Consider the following 9841-nt stretch of genomic DNA (forward strand, 5'->3'; position numbering starts at 1 on the left):
TTTTATCTTCTTTTTTTATGTTTTAATTTTCTTCAATTTTTAATGTTGATTTCTGCCCTTCCTCTTTCTGCCTGTTTTCTATGCTTTCTCTTTCTGTAATTTCTGTTATTCAGATGTAGGGTCTCCTGGACCAATCCCCTATTTCTACCCGCTCCCCACACATTTTCCATCTCTTTTTTCCTTTGTCTTACTTTCTGGAAGACTTCCTCAAATTTATCTTCCAACTCTTCTACTGAATTTTTCAATTTCCAAGGGCTTTCTTTTTGTTGTTTGGCTATTTCTTTTTTAACATACTATCCTGTTCTTATATCATGGATGCATCACTGTCTCTTCTCTCTCTTAAGGATATTGACAGTAAGGATATTTCCTCTTGGCCTGATCAGGTTTCCACCAAGAAAAAGTATTCTGATCTCCTGCCTACAAAGCAAAGCCATGGCTGCCAGCTTTTTTCCTTTTAAAGCTTTATTGAGCTAGAATTCATATACCATAAAATTCAGCCATTTAAAGTGTACGATTCTATGGTGCAGTTATCACCACAATCAATTTTAGAACATTTTCATCACCTCAAAAAGAAACCCTGGACCCTTTAACAATTGCCCCCTTCTTCTTGCATTCCCACTCACACCCTCAGCTCTAAGCAACCACTAACCTATTTTCTGTTTCTACAGCTTTTCCTATTTTGGATTTTCATAGGAAAGAAATCACATAATTTGTGGTCTTTTGTGATTGGCTCTTCTCACTTCTCTTAATGTTTCCCCCCCATACTTTTTTTTTTTTTTTTTTTTTTTTTTAGCCTTACTTCATTCCTTTTTCTGGGTGAGTAGTATTTTATTGTATGTACTTATAATTTTTTTGTTTCCCCATTCATCCATTGTGGATATTTGGATTGTTTGTACCTTTTGACTATTGTGAATAGTGCTGCTGTAAATATTTGTGTATGCATTTTTTGGGTGGACATGTATTTTCATTTCTCTTGGGAATTTACCTAGAAGTGGAATTGCTGGGTCATATGGTAATTCTATGTTTAACTTTTTGAGGAACCACCAGACTGTTTCCCACAGTGGTTGCTCCATTTTATCTTCCTACCAGCAGTGTAGAGGGTTGGCTGCCAGCTCTCCGGGAGCCAAGTTGATGGACAGGGTTGCAGGAGTCCCAGCATTCACGTTCACATAACTGCCTGATATGCCCTCAAATATGCCTGTGGTCTCCCACTCTGGTGGGAATAAACCTCCAATCTCCTGCGGCCTTGGGGATGGGACTATTGGAGCTGACAATTTTGGTTCCTCAATGGCTTTCAACACATCCCCTGTATTTTATATCTCTTCGCCCCATTTAAATATATCCTTGGGGGATCTGCAGTCTAAATGGGGTCGGTTCTTCTTTTTCCCCACATTCAGTTCCAGGTATATTCTCCTAGGTTTGCTGTGTAGTTACCACCTGACCTTCTCTTTTCCAGCTTCCAAATGCAGTGCTGCTGTCTCCTCCCTCATTCTCCTCATCTTGGTGGGTTTATGTCTTGAGAAAATTCTCTTCACTGTAGTTTTTTTTTTTTCTAAAAGTGTCCTGCTTATTTATTATTTTGCAGCAGAATGCCCAACATAAAACATAATTGCAAATGGGAGACATGATTTCTTTTCAAATAAATAAACACAATTGAGGGTCCTTCAGGCATTTGGACTTGAGGGTTTCTAGGTCTGTGTAGCTAGGCTGCCTTACCCATGGACCCACAATGATGGTCACCATTCCCCTCTCCCCAAGTAATCAGAACATGGAATCAGTGGTGCCAATGGTCCAAAGTAATCACAACGATCCTTTTCTCTAGAGTTTTTCCTAGTCCTCTATAGATATGATCTGCCTGGGTAAAACAATAGGCATTTCTTGAAGGTCAACGGTCCATAATGGTAAAGTAAGGATTCTACATGATTCTCTTCCCTCCCATTTCTAGTAAGACAGACACACTTAGATAACTTTCTTCAGTTTGTCATACAGGAGCAGCACAAAGACTACACCCGTGCCTCTGAGAACACTGGACCATGCACCTCTGAAAGAAGGGTTTGCCACCTTCATCTTTGAAAACCTTCCTCCAGCATCAACAGTCCCACTATGCATAATGTCAGCCCCTTTGCGTCCAGATTGCATCATCATCCATCACTTCATGGTGTCTAAGGGGAAGGAGACCACACCAGCCACAGCCATCACGGTCTGGGCAATCGTCCAGCTCACCGCGATGTGGGTGTTCCTGGGGTCCGGGAGCGTACCTTTGGCCATATCATACACGCCAAGACAGGCTGCCCTGTAAATCCTGATGCCTTGTTCAGAGATTCTGAAGCCCTGGTACAGGCTTCAGATGCCGTCAGACTTTGTGCTTTTCACCAGACAGTCTCCCAGGCCTTTGAATCCTTTTTCTGCACCAGACTTCCCAACATCAGCTGCCAAACGGGTTCTAGCGAAATCCAGCGGGTAGATGAAGCCAAGAGAAGTGGCTCCAGCTGCCCCGCCGGAGGCCAGGCTGTCAGCAAAATACGTCCAGAACTGTGCATGCTGGTCCACACCGCCCCAAACCCCTGCTTGTACTTCTTCTTACGGGCAAAGCTGAGGGCTTGGGTGGGGAAGTTGTGGACGATGTTGGCCCTGGGACCCCTTCGGAAGGGGAGGAGGCCCCCTCGGGGATGCTGACCATGCCGTTCTCGGTGCCTTTGTACTGCTTGGCAGCGGGGATCGGTTCACTGGCGGGTGTACCCGCAGCAGCAGCTTGACCCGCTGGGTGGGGACCTCGGCCGTCATGGAGACTGTTCTAGTTTGCTAGCTGCCGGAATGCAACACACCAGAGACGGATTGGCTTTTAATAAAAGAGGATTTATTTTGTTGGTTCTTCAGAGGAAAGGCAGCTAACTTTCCACTGAGGTTCCTTCTTACATGGAAGGCACAGGATGGTCTCTGCTGGTCTTCTCTCCAGGCCCCTGGGTTCCAACAACTTTCCCCGGGGTGACTTCTTTCTGCATCTCCAAAGGCCTGGGCTGAGCTGCTAGTGCTGAGATGAGGAATGCCGAGCTGCTAGGCTGTGCTATGTTGCGATCTCTCATTTAAGCACCAGCCAATTAAGTCAAACGTCACTCATTGCAGCAGACACGCCTCCTAGCTGACTGCAGATGTAATTGGCAACAGATGAGGTTCACGTACCATTGGCTTATGTCCGCAGCAACAAGATTAGGTATGCTCACCTGGCCAAGTTGACAACTGAATCTAACTAACACAGAGATGGTGGTGGCCATGCCGCCGGCCAGGAAGTCCTTGGCGAAGGAGATGGCCTGTTCTGTCCAGGTGGCGACACGGGTCCCAGAGTGAGTACAGGGCCGGGTGGAAGCACCGAGAGCAGGAGGGTCAGGCTGCTAGTTCAGCAGCCGCCGCCGGCACCCAAAAGCTCTTCACTGTAATTTTAGTGAGGTTTTGGGAGTGCGTGAAATCAGATATATATGTTAAATCTGTCATAATTTTCAGAGTTTATATTCTTACGTAGACTGGCAAGCAGATTAATAATTACGGACTGCGTGAGAGCTAATGGGAAACAAATATGGAGCCAAGCTAAGAACAACAGGCAGAACTCAGCCTTAAAAACCTAAGAGATGCATCTCGCTGCTGTGTAGAGTACAGATTGTAACGGAGCAAGCATAGAGTCTGGGAGGACTGAGGAGCCACTGCAGGGATGAAGTGAGTGATGGGGTGCCATGGACCTGGGTGGAGCCACTTAGGATGTCAACAAACTGTAACCTCCTAGAGGGCAGGCACCAAGCTGCTTCATTCCCTGTCGTGTGTGATCTCTGGCCATCCGAGATATTTTATAAATGGTTGTTGAATGAAGAGCCAGGACATGGGGTATGAGGGATAGGGAGGGGTCAAGGACAACCTCGAAGTTTCTGTTCCTGGTGGGGACTTGGCTGTGCAGCTGAAGGGAGTCCCAGAAGGTCCAGGTGAGAGCGGGGCCAGGCAGCAGACTCTGAGGTCCTTACCTGCACATAAGGGCCTGCGCAACAGGCCCCTCCACTGTTAAGCCTCATCTTCCACCAGCCTCTGTTTCTTTGTCGGAGCAGCTCCTTCTGCTTGACACTCCCTCTCCCTAGATCCATCCCTTCTCCTGGCCACTCCAACCCCCCATTCTGGCCTCAGAGGCCACAGGCTGATGCTTATACTGTGTTCTTTTGCTGTGGCGCAGTGACCTCAGTTTGCAAGCTGTGACTGTTGGTGGGATTCTGTGTTTAATGTCAGCCTCCTCCATAAAGTGTACAAAGGAAGGCATCTGCCTATTTTACTTGGCTTTATATACCTAGCACCCTAGGACTGGGCTGGGCAGGCAGAATGAGGCTTAAAGAGTTGTTGAATGAACCAAATGCAAATAGACGTTGATTCATAGACATGGTGGGATGGAGAAGAAATTGACAGGGAGACCACAGAGGAGGCATGGCCATGGCCTGGGAGGAAAAGGGCTCTGTCCCAGCTCGGGCAAGGGGCAAAAATTCTGAAAGAGGAATTGACAGGTTTTAGTGCCCAGGGGCTTCAGTTGAACGAAGTCAGCCCTGAGCCTTTACTTGATGCTGGGCCCTGGCCTGCCCCCAGAGTTCTTTACACATATATAACATGAAAATGTCTAACTCCAGGCTTGGAATGGTAAACTCCTAATGAAGCTATGGGCAGGTTACACCTGGTGAGGGCAGCAGGGAAGGCTTCCTGGAGAATGATGCCCTGGAGATGGACTTCAAAGGCTGAAAAGGAGATGGTCAACTGGAGGAGAATGATTCAAAGAGCTCTAAGGTTCTGAGTCATTGTGTGTGGTTGCACAATGGGGCCACAGCAGAAGTAGGGGACTTAGGTTTTAGACACGTGGATTGATGTACAGTCTGGGATGTGGATTTTGAGGCATAGGTAGAGAGGCCCAGGCAAAAGGTGGAGTGTGTCATGTGTGTCTTAGTCTTACACCTCTCTCCTCAGGGCCCTGCTTGCTGCCTGGATTCAGCCATCCTAATCCTGCCTGCCCAGCCCCTGGGTACCCTGGCCTGGGTTTGGGCCATTTGGACAAGCCTGCTTTCTTACCATTCCTCACCTCACTCTCCAGCATTCTTGCCAGCCTCTCCCCAAAGTGGGCTCACCCTCTCCTTTCCACTCAGGAGCAACTTCCCCTCACTTCAGCTCCCCCAGGATTTTTGTGCTGGGCATATTCAGATCTCTTCTTCACTCCCTTGTGTTTGGCCATGCACCCCCCCATTTTAAAGTGGGAAACTCAGGCTCTGAGAAGTGCAGTGACTGCCACATTCATATATCAGGTCAAGGGAGTTAAATCTAGGTCTGCCAACTCTAAAGCCCCCCTTCTCATTGCACCCCAAAGGCTGAGATGGTGCTAAGCAGGCAGGCAGGAGGCTGGGGTGGGGCTAGGGGTCAGGGCTGCTTGTTCCAGCCAAAGCACTCTCTACATGCCCCAGGAAGTTTTACTTTGTACAGACAGAAGAAGGGGTGGGCGATGAGGGGAACAGCATAGCCCAGAGGTTAGAAGCATAGGCTTAAAGCCAGGGTGCTCAGGTTCAGGGCTCAGCTCTGCCACTCCTAAACCTTAGTTGTCCCCTCTGAGAACAGGCATAATATGTACCCTTTAGGTTTATTGTGGGGATTAAATGAGGCACATAGTAAGCACTATATCAGTCTTGATTGTTATTATTTCCCTTTTCCTAAGCCCTTCTGCTCAGTCAAGTTCAGCTGTTTCTCTGACCCTAATAAGGGGTGGGCTCCGGGGAGCGGGGCTTCCTCTCTGCTCTGACCTGGGAACTGAAGACAGGAAGAAGTAGTTTCCTAATATCTCTATTTTATAGAGAGTAAACAAGGCCTCAGAGAGGAGAAGTGACTTGTTCAAGGTCACTCATTCAGGGACAGAGCCAAGATTAGAACCTGGCCTGCCTGTCCCCTACACCTGGGGTCTCCCCAAGCACCAGCCACTTCAAGTGGAGCCAGCATTGCTCTCTTCACAAGGAGACCCAGAACACTCTTGTTTCAGTCCTAAGGAGTATACAAAACCCCTGTATCCAGGAATGAGGACTCAATCCCCTCTTCTGTGCTGAGCCTGAGTACAACCTGCAACAGCAGCTAAAAACTAGTTGCGGGCACCCCTCAATCCCAGTGGCCTCAGAGAGGGCCACAAGTGGGGAGTTAGGGACACAGAAGGCAGGAACAGGGTGGTAAGATGAGCAGTCCGGGGCTCTGAAACCAGGAAGTCCCAGATTTGAATTAAGCTCTGCCACCACTTTACTGCGTGATCTTGTTTGTCACTTTACCTACCTGAGTCCCAAATTAATAAGCTATAAAATGCAATAAAACCTCCTCTTAGGACTATTGTGAGGTTGTTCCTTGTCTAGAACCTAATGGGTACCCAATATGTGTTTGTTGAGTGACTGACCAACTGATCAAATGCATGAGAATGGTTTATGAGCACTGGGTCCAGCTCACAAATGGCAGTTTCTGCTGAACTACTTGGCTCAGGGCCTACCCTTAACCATCACACCTGTCCTTTGCTGTACCTTTAACCCCGCCTTCTCTCTAAGCCTGCTGTCCTCAGTGTGAGTCATTCTGCCTGCCAGGCCACCCAGCTTGAGGCAGCTGCTGCCAAGATAAACCAGCCTCCCCCATTTATGGTCTTTTCAACACTTTTCAACCATTCCTCATCCCCCAGCTTCTAAACGTGTCCCTTGTCTTCCCATTTCTGGCCCTGCTTATGACCTCAGACCTGAAGCTTGTCCCCTTTCACCTCTAGTATTCACCTTCAATCAGTTTACTTTGTCCTCATATTTCTTGTTTGCTTCCTGTGCTGGTCGAAACTGTTGTATACCCCCAGAAAAGCCATGTTCTTTAATTCTCATTCAGTATTTCTGGGCGGGAGCTTTTTGATTATTTCCAGGGAGACATGACCCACCCAATTGCGGGTGGTACCTTATGATTAGGTGGTTTGATTAGGTTTCCATGGAAATGTGGCTCCACCCATTCAAGGTGGGGTTGCTTATTGGAGCCCTTTAAGAGAGAACCATTTTGGAAAAAGCTTAGTGCCCATTGAGCCCACACAGCTAGAGACCTTTGGAGATGAAAGAAAATGCCCCTGGGGAAACCACTGAAGAAGCCTGGAGAGAGAGTTGCCACATGCTTTTCCAGCTGACAGAGGTTTTCCATATGGCATCAGCCTTTCTTGAGTGAAGGCAACCTCTTGTTGGTGCCTAAATTTGGACATTTTCACAGGCTTAGAACCATAAACTTGCAACTTAATAAATTTATTGAGCATTCTATTTCTGGTATATTGCATTTCGGCAGTTTTAACAAATTAAAATACCTCCTGATTATGGAAGTAGTGTAGCCAACAACAGGGGTCTGTTTGGGTAAAATTATAACATTTATATTTTACTGTTGCAGAGCAGTCAAGAACTTAATCTCTGTGGAATCAAAATGCTTGAATTCAAATCCTAACTTAACTACTTGTTAGCTTTGTGACCTTGGGGGAATCATTTAACTTTTCTGTCCCTCTGTTTCCTCATCTATAAAATGGGATAACAATAGTGTTTACCTAGTGTTTTGGTTTGAAAGGATTATGTGCCATGGAAAAGCCATGCTTTAATCCTGATCCATTTTGTTTCTTTTAATCCCTATTCAGCACTGTAGTTTGGAGACTTGATTAGATTATCTCCCAGCGTTGTGACTCAAATAATTGTGGGTATTAACCTTTGATTAAATGGAGATGTGACTCCACCCATTCCAGGTGGGCCTTGAATACTTTACTGGAATCCTTTAAAAGAGGAGAAAGCCTCAGAGCCATGAGAACCATGAGATCCCATGCACCCAGAGACCTTTGGAGATGAAGAAGGAAAATGCCCCTGGAGGAGCTTCAGGAAATAACAAGCCTGGAGACAAAGCAGACATTGCCGTGTTCACTCTGAGGCTTCCCATGTGACCAAAGTTAACTGCCAGGCCTCTGAAGAACTGTGTTTCTAGCTTAATAAGTTTCCCCTTATAGAAGCCATTCTGTTTCTGGTATTTTACATTCCAGCAGCTAGCAAACTAGAACAGATTTTGGTACCAGAGAAGTAGGGTACTGCTGCGATTTGCAAATACCAAACATGTTGGAATGGCTTTTTAAATGAATAAGAAGAATTTGGGGAGTTATGAGGATTTGATAAAGAAGGCCTAGAATACTTTGAAGTGACTGTTGATAGAAATGCGGACTCTAAAGATAGCTCTGATGAAGCTCTAGACAGACATGAGCCATGTGCTATTGCAAACTGGAAGGAGGACAATCCTTGCTTTAAAATGGCAGGTAATCTGGCAAAATTGATGATTGGCTTTGGCTGGAAAGCAGATTCTAAAAGGTGTGAACTTGGATATTTAGCAGAAGAGATTTCCAAATTAAATGTGGAATGTGCAGCCTGATTTCTCCTTACAGCTTTTAGAGAAATGCAACAGGAAAGAGATAAACTGAGAACTGAACTCTTGGGTACAAAAGAGACCAGAAATTGATATTCTGGGAAAATTCTGGGCTTCTAGGAAGGGAGATCCTAGAGAATGGTGCCCCACTTGCAGATTTGGCCAAATGTGGAACCAGTCAGCCATTTCAGAGAAAGCCAGGATTGGAGATGGTGTTATCCAGGAAGGATTTGTGGAAATTCCTGTCATTGATGGGCATGATTGAGCCTCCTGTATAGAAAGTCAAGAAGAGTGCTATGGAATCTGTATAAATGCAACCGCTGCCAGTCTGAACTAAAAATCTCAGAAAAGGGACAAAGTGAAGTTTAAATAACTTCAGAAGCAGAACTATGAAATCTAAAGTCTGAAGTCAAGAGAACTTGGGTCAGGAGAGTGGACCTACCCAAGCACTTGGAGGGGGTGAGTTTGCTCAAAAGGCAGAGGATGGGCTTTCCACCTCTTTGCAGTGGAAGAGTTGTGCTGCCTCAGGCCTTGGAAAGGGTGGAGCACATTCCTTGGGGATTGGGGAAAGCCTGGCTGCCACCATGTGGAGGGGTTGAGCACCACATGGTGGAGATGGCTCCATATCTCTAGGAGATGGCAGAGAGTCCGGGTGTGACCCCGATGCTTGGAGAGAGTAGAGCTGAGAAAAAGGTGATCTCCCCAGTGTCCCCCAAGGCTGCATTCAGAGAGAGGCAGGCCATTGGATAGGCCCTTGGAAAGGGTGAAACGGCCACTTTCTAAAGCCCCGAAGATAAATAACTCTCAGACCTTGAAATCTAATGGAGTTTTCCCTACAGGTTTTCGAAACTGTTTGGGTCCGGTGACCCGTGTTCTTTCCAATTTCTCCCTATGGAAATGGGAATATGTATCCTATGACTGTCTGTTCTTTGTATGTTGGCAGCAGATAACTTGTTTTGAGTCTTACAGGTCCAGAACCAGAGGAGAATTTTGCCTTAGGACAGCCATGCCTGCTACTAATTTTGATGAGATTTTGTACTGTTTCTGACTTTGTGTTACATTTGTGTTGTTACTGAAATGATTTAAGGCTTTCTGATATTGTGATGGAGAGAATGTACTTTGTATATGGTAAAAATATGTCTTTTTTTAGGGTCCAGAGGGTGGAATGTGCTGTTTTGAAAGGATTATGTGCCCATATTATTCAAGGTGGGCCTTGAATCCTTTACTGGAATCCTTTAAAAAAGGGAAAATTTTGAAAGCCTCAGAGCCATGAGAACCACAAGAGCCCATGCAGCTAGAGACCTTTGGAGATGAAGAAGGAAAATGTCCCTGGAGGAGCTTTAGGAAACAAGCTTGGAGACAAAGCTAGCAGATGTCACCATGTTTGCCATGTGCCTCT

The 9841-nt window shown here is 46.2% G+C and overlaps 1 pseudogene; it reads right to left on the reverse strand.

The window, feature by feature from the left end:
- Positions 1 to 1959: 1959 nt before the first annotated feature.
- LOC143658519 (ADP/ATP translocase 3 pseudogene) lies at positions 1960 to 5110 on the reverse strand (annotated as a pseudogene).
- Positions 5111 to 9841: the final 4731 nt, after the last annotated feature.

The sequence above is a fragment of the Tamandua tetradactyla genome, chromosome 2 (assembly GCF_023851605.1).
Source record: "Tamandua tetradactyla isolate mTamTet1 chromosome 2, mTamTet1.pri, whole genome shotgun sequence".
Classification (NCBI taxonomy): domain Eukaryota; kingdom Metazoa; phylum Chordata; class Mammalia; order Pilosa; family Myrmecophagidae; genus Tamandua; species Tamandua tetradactyla.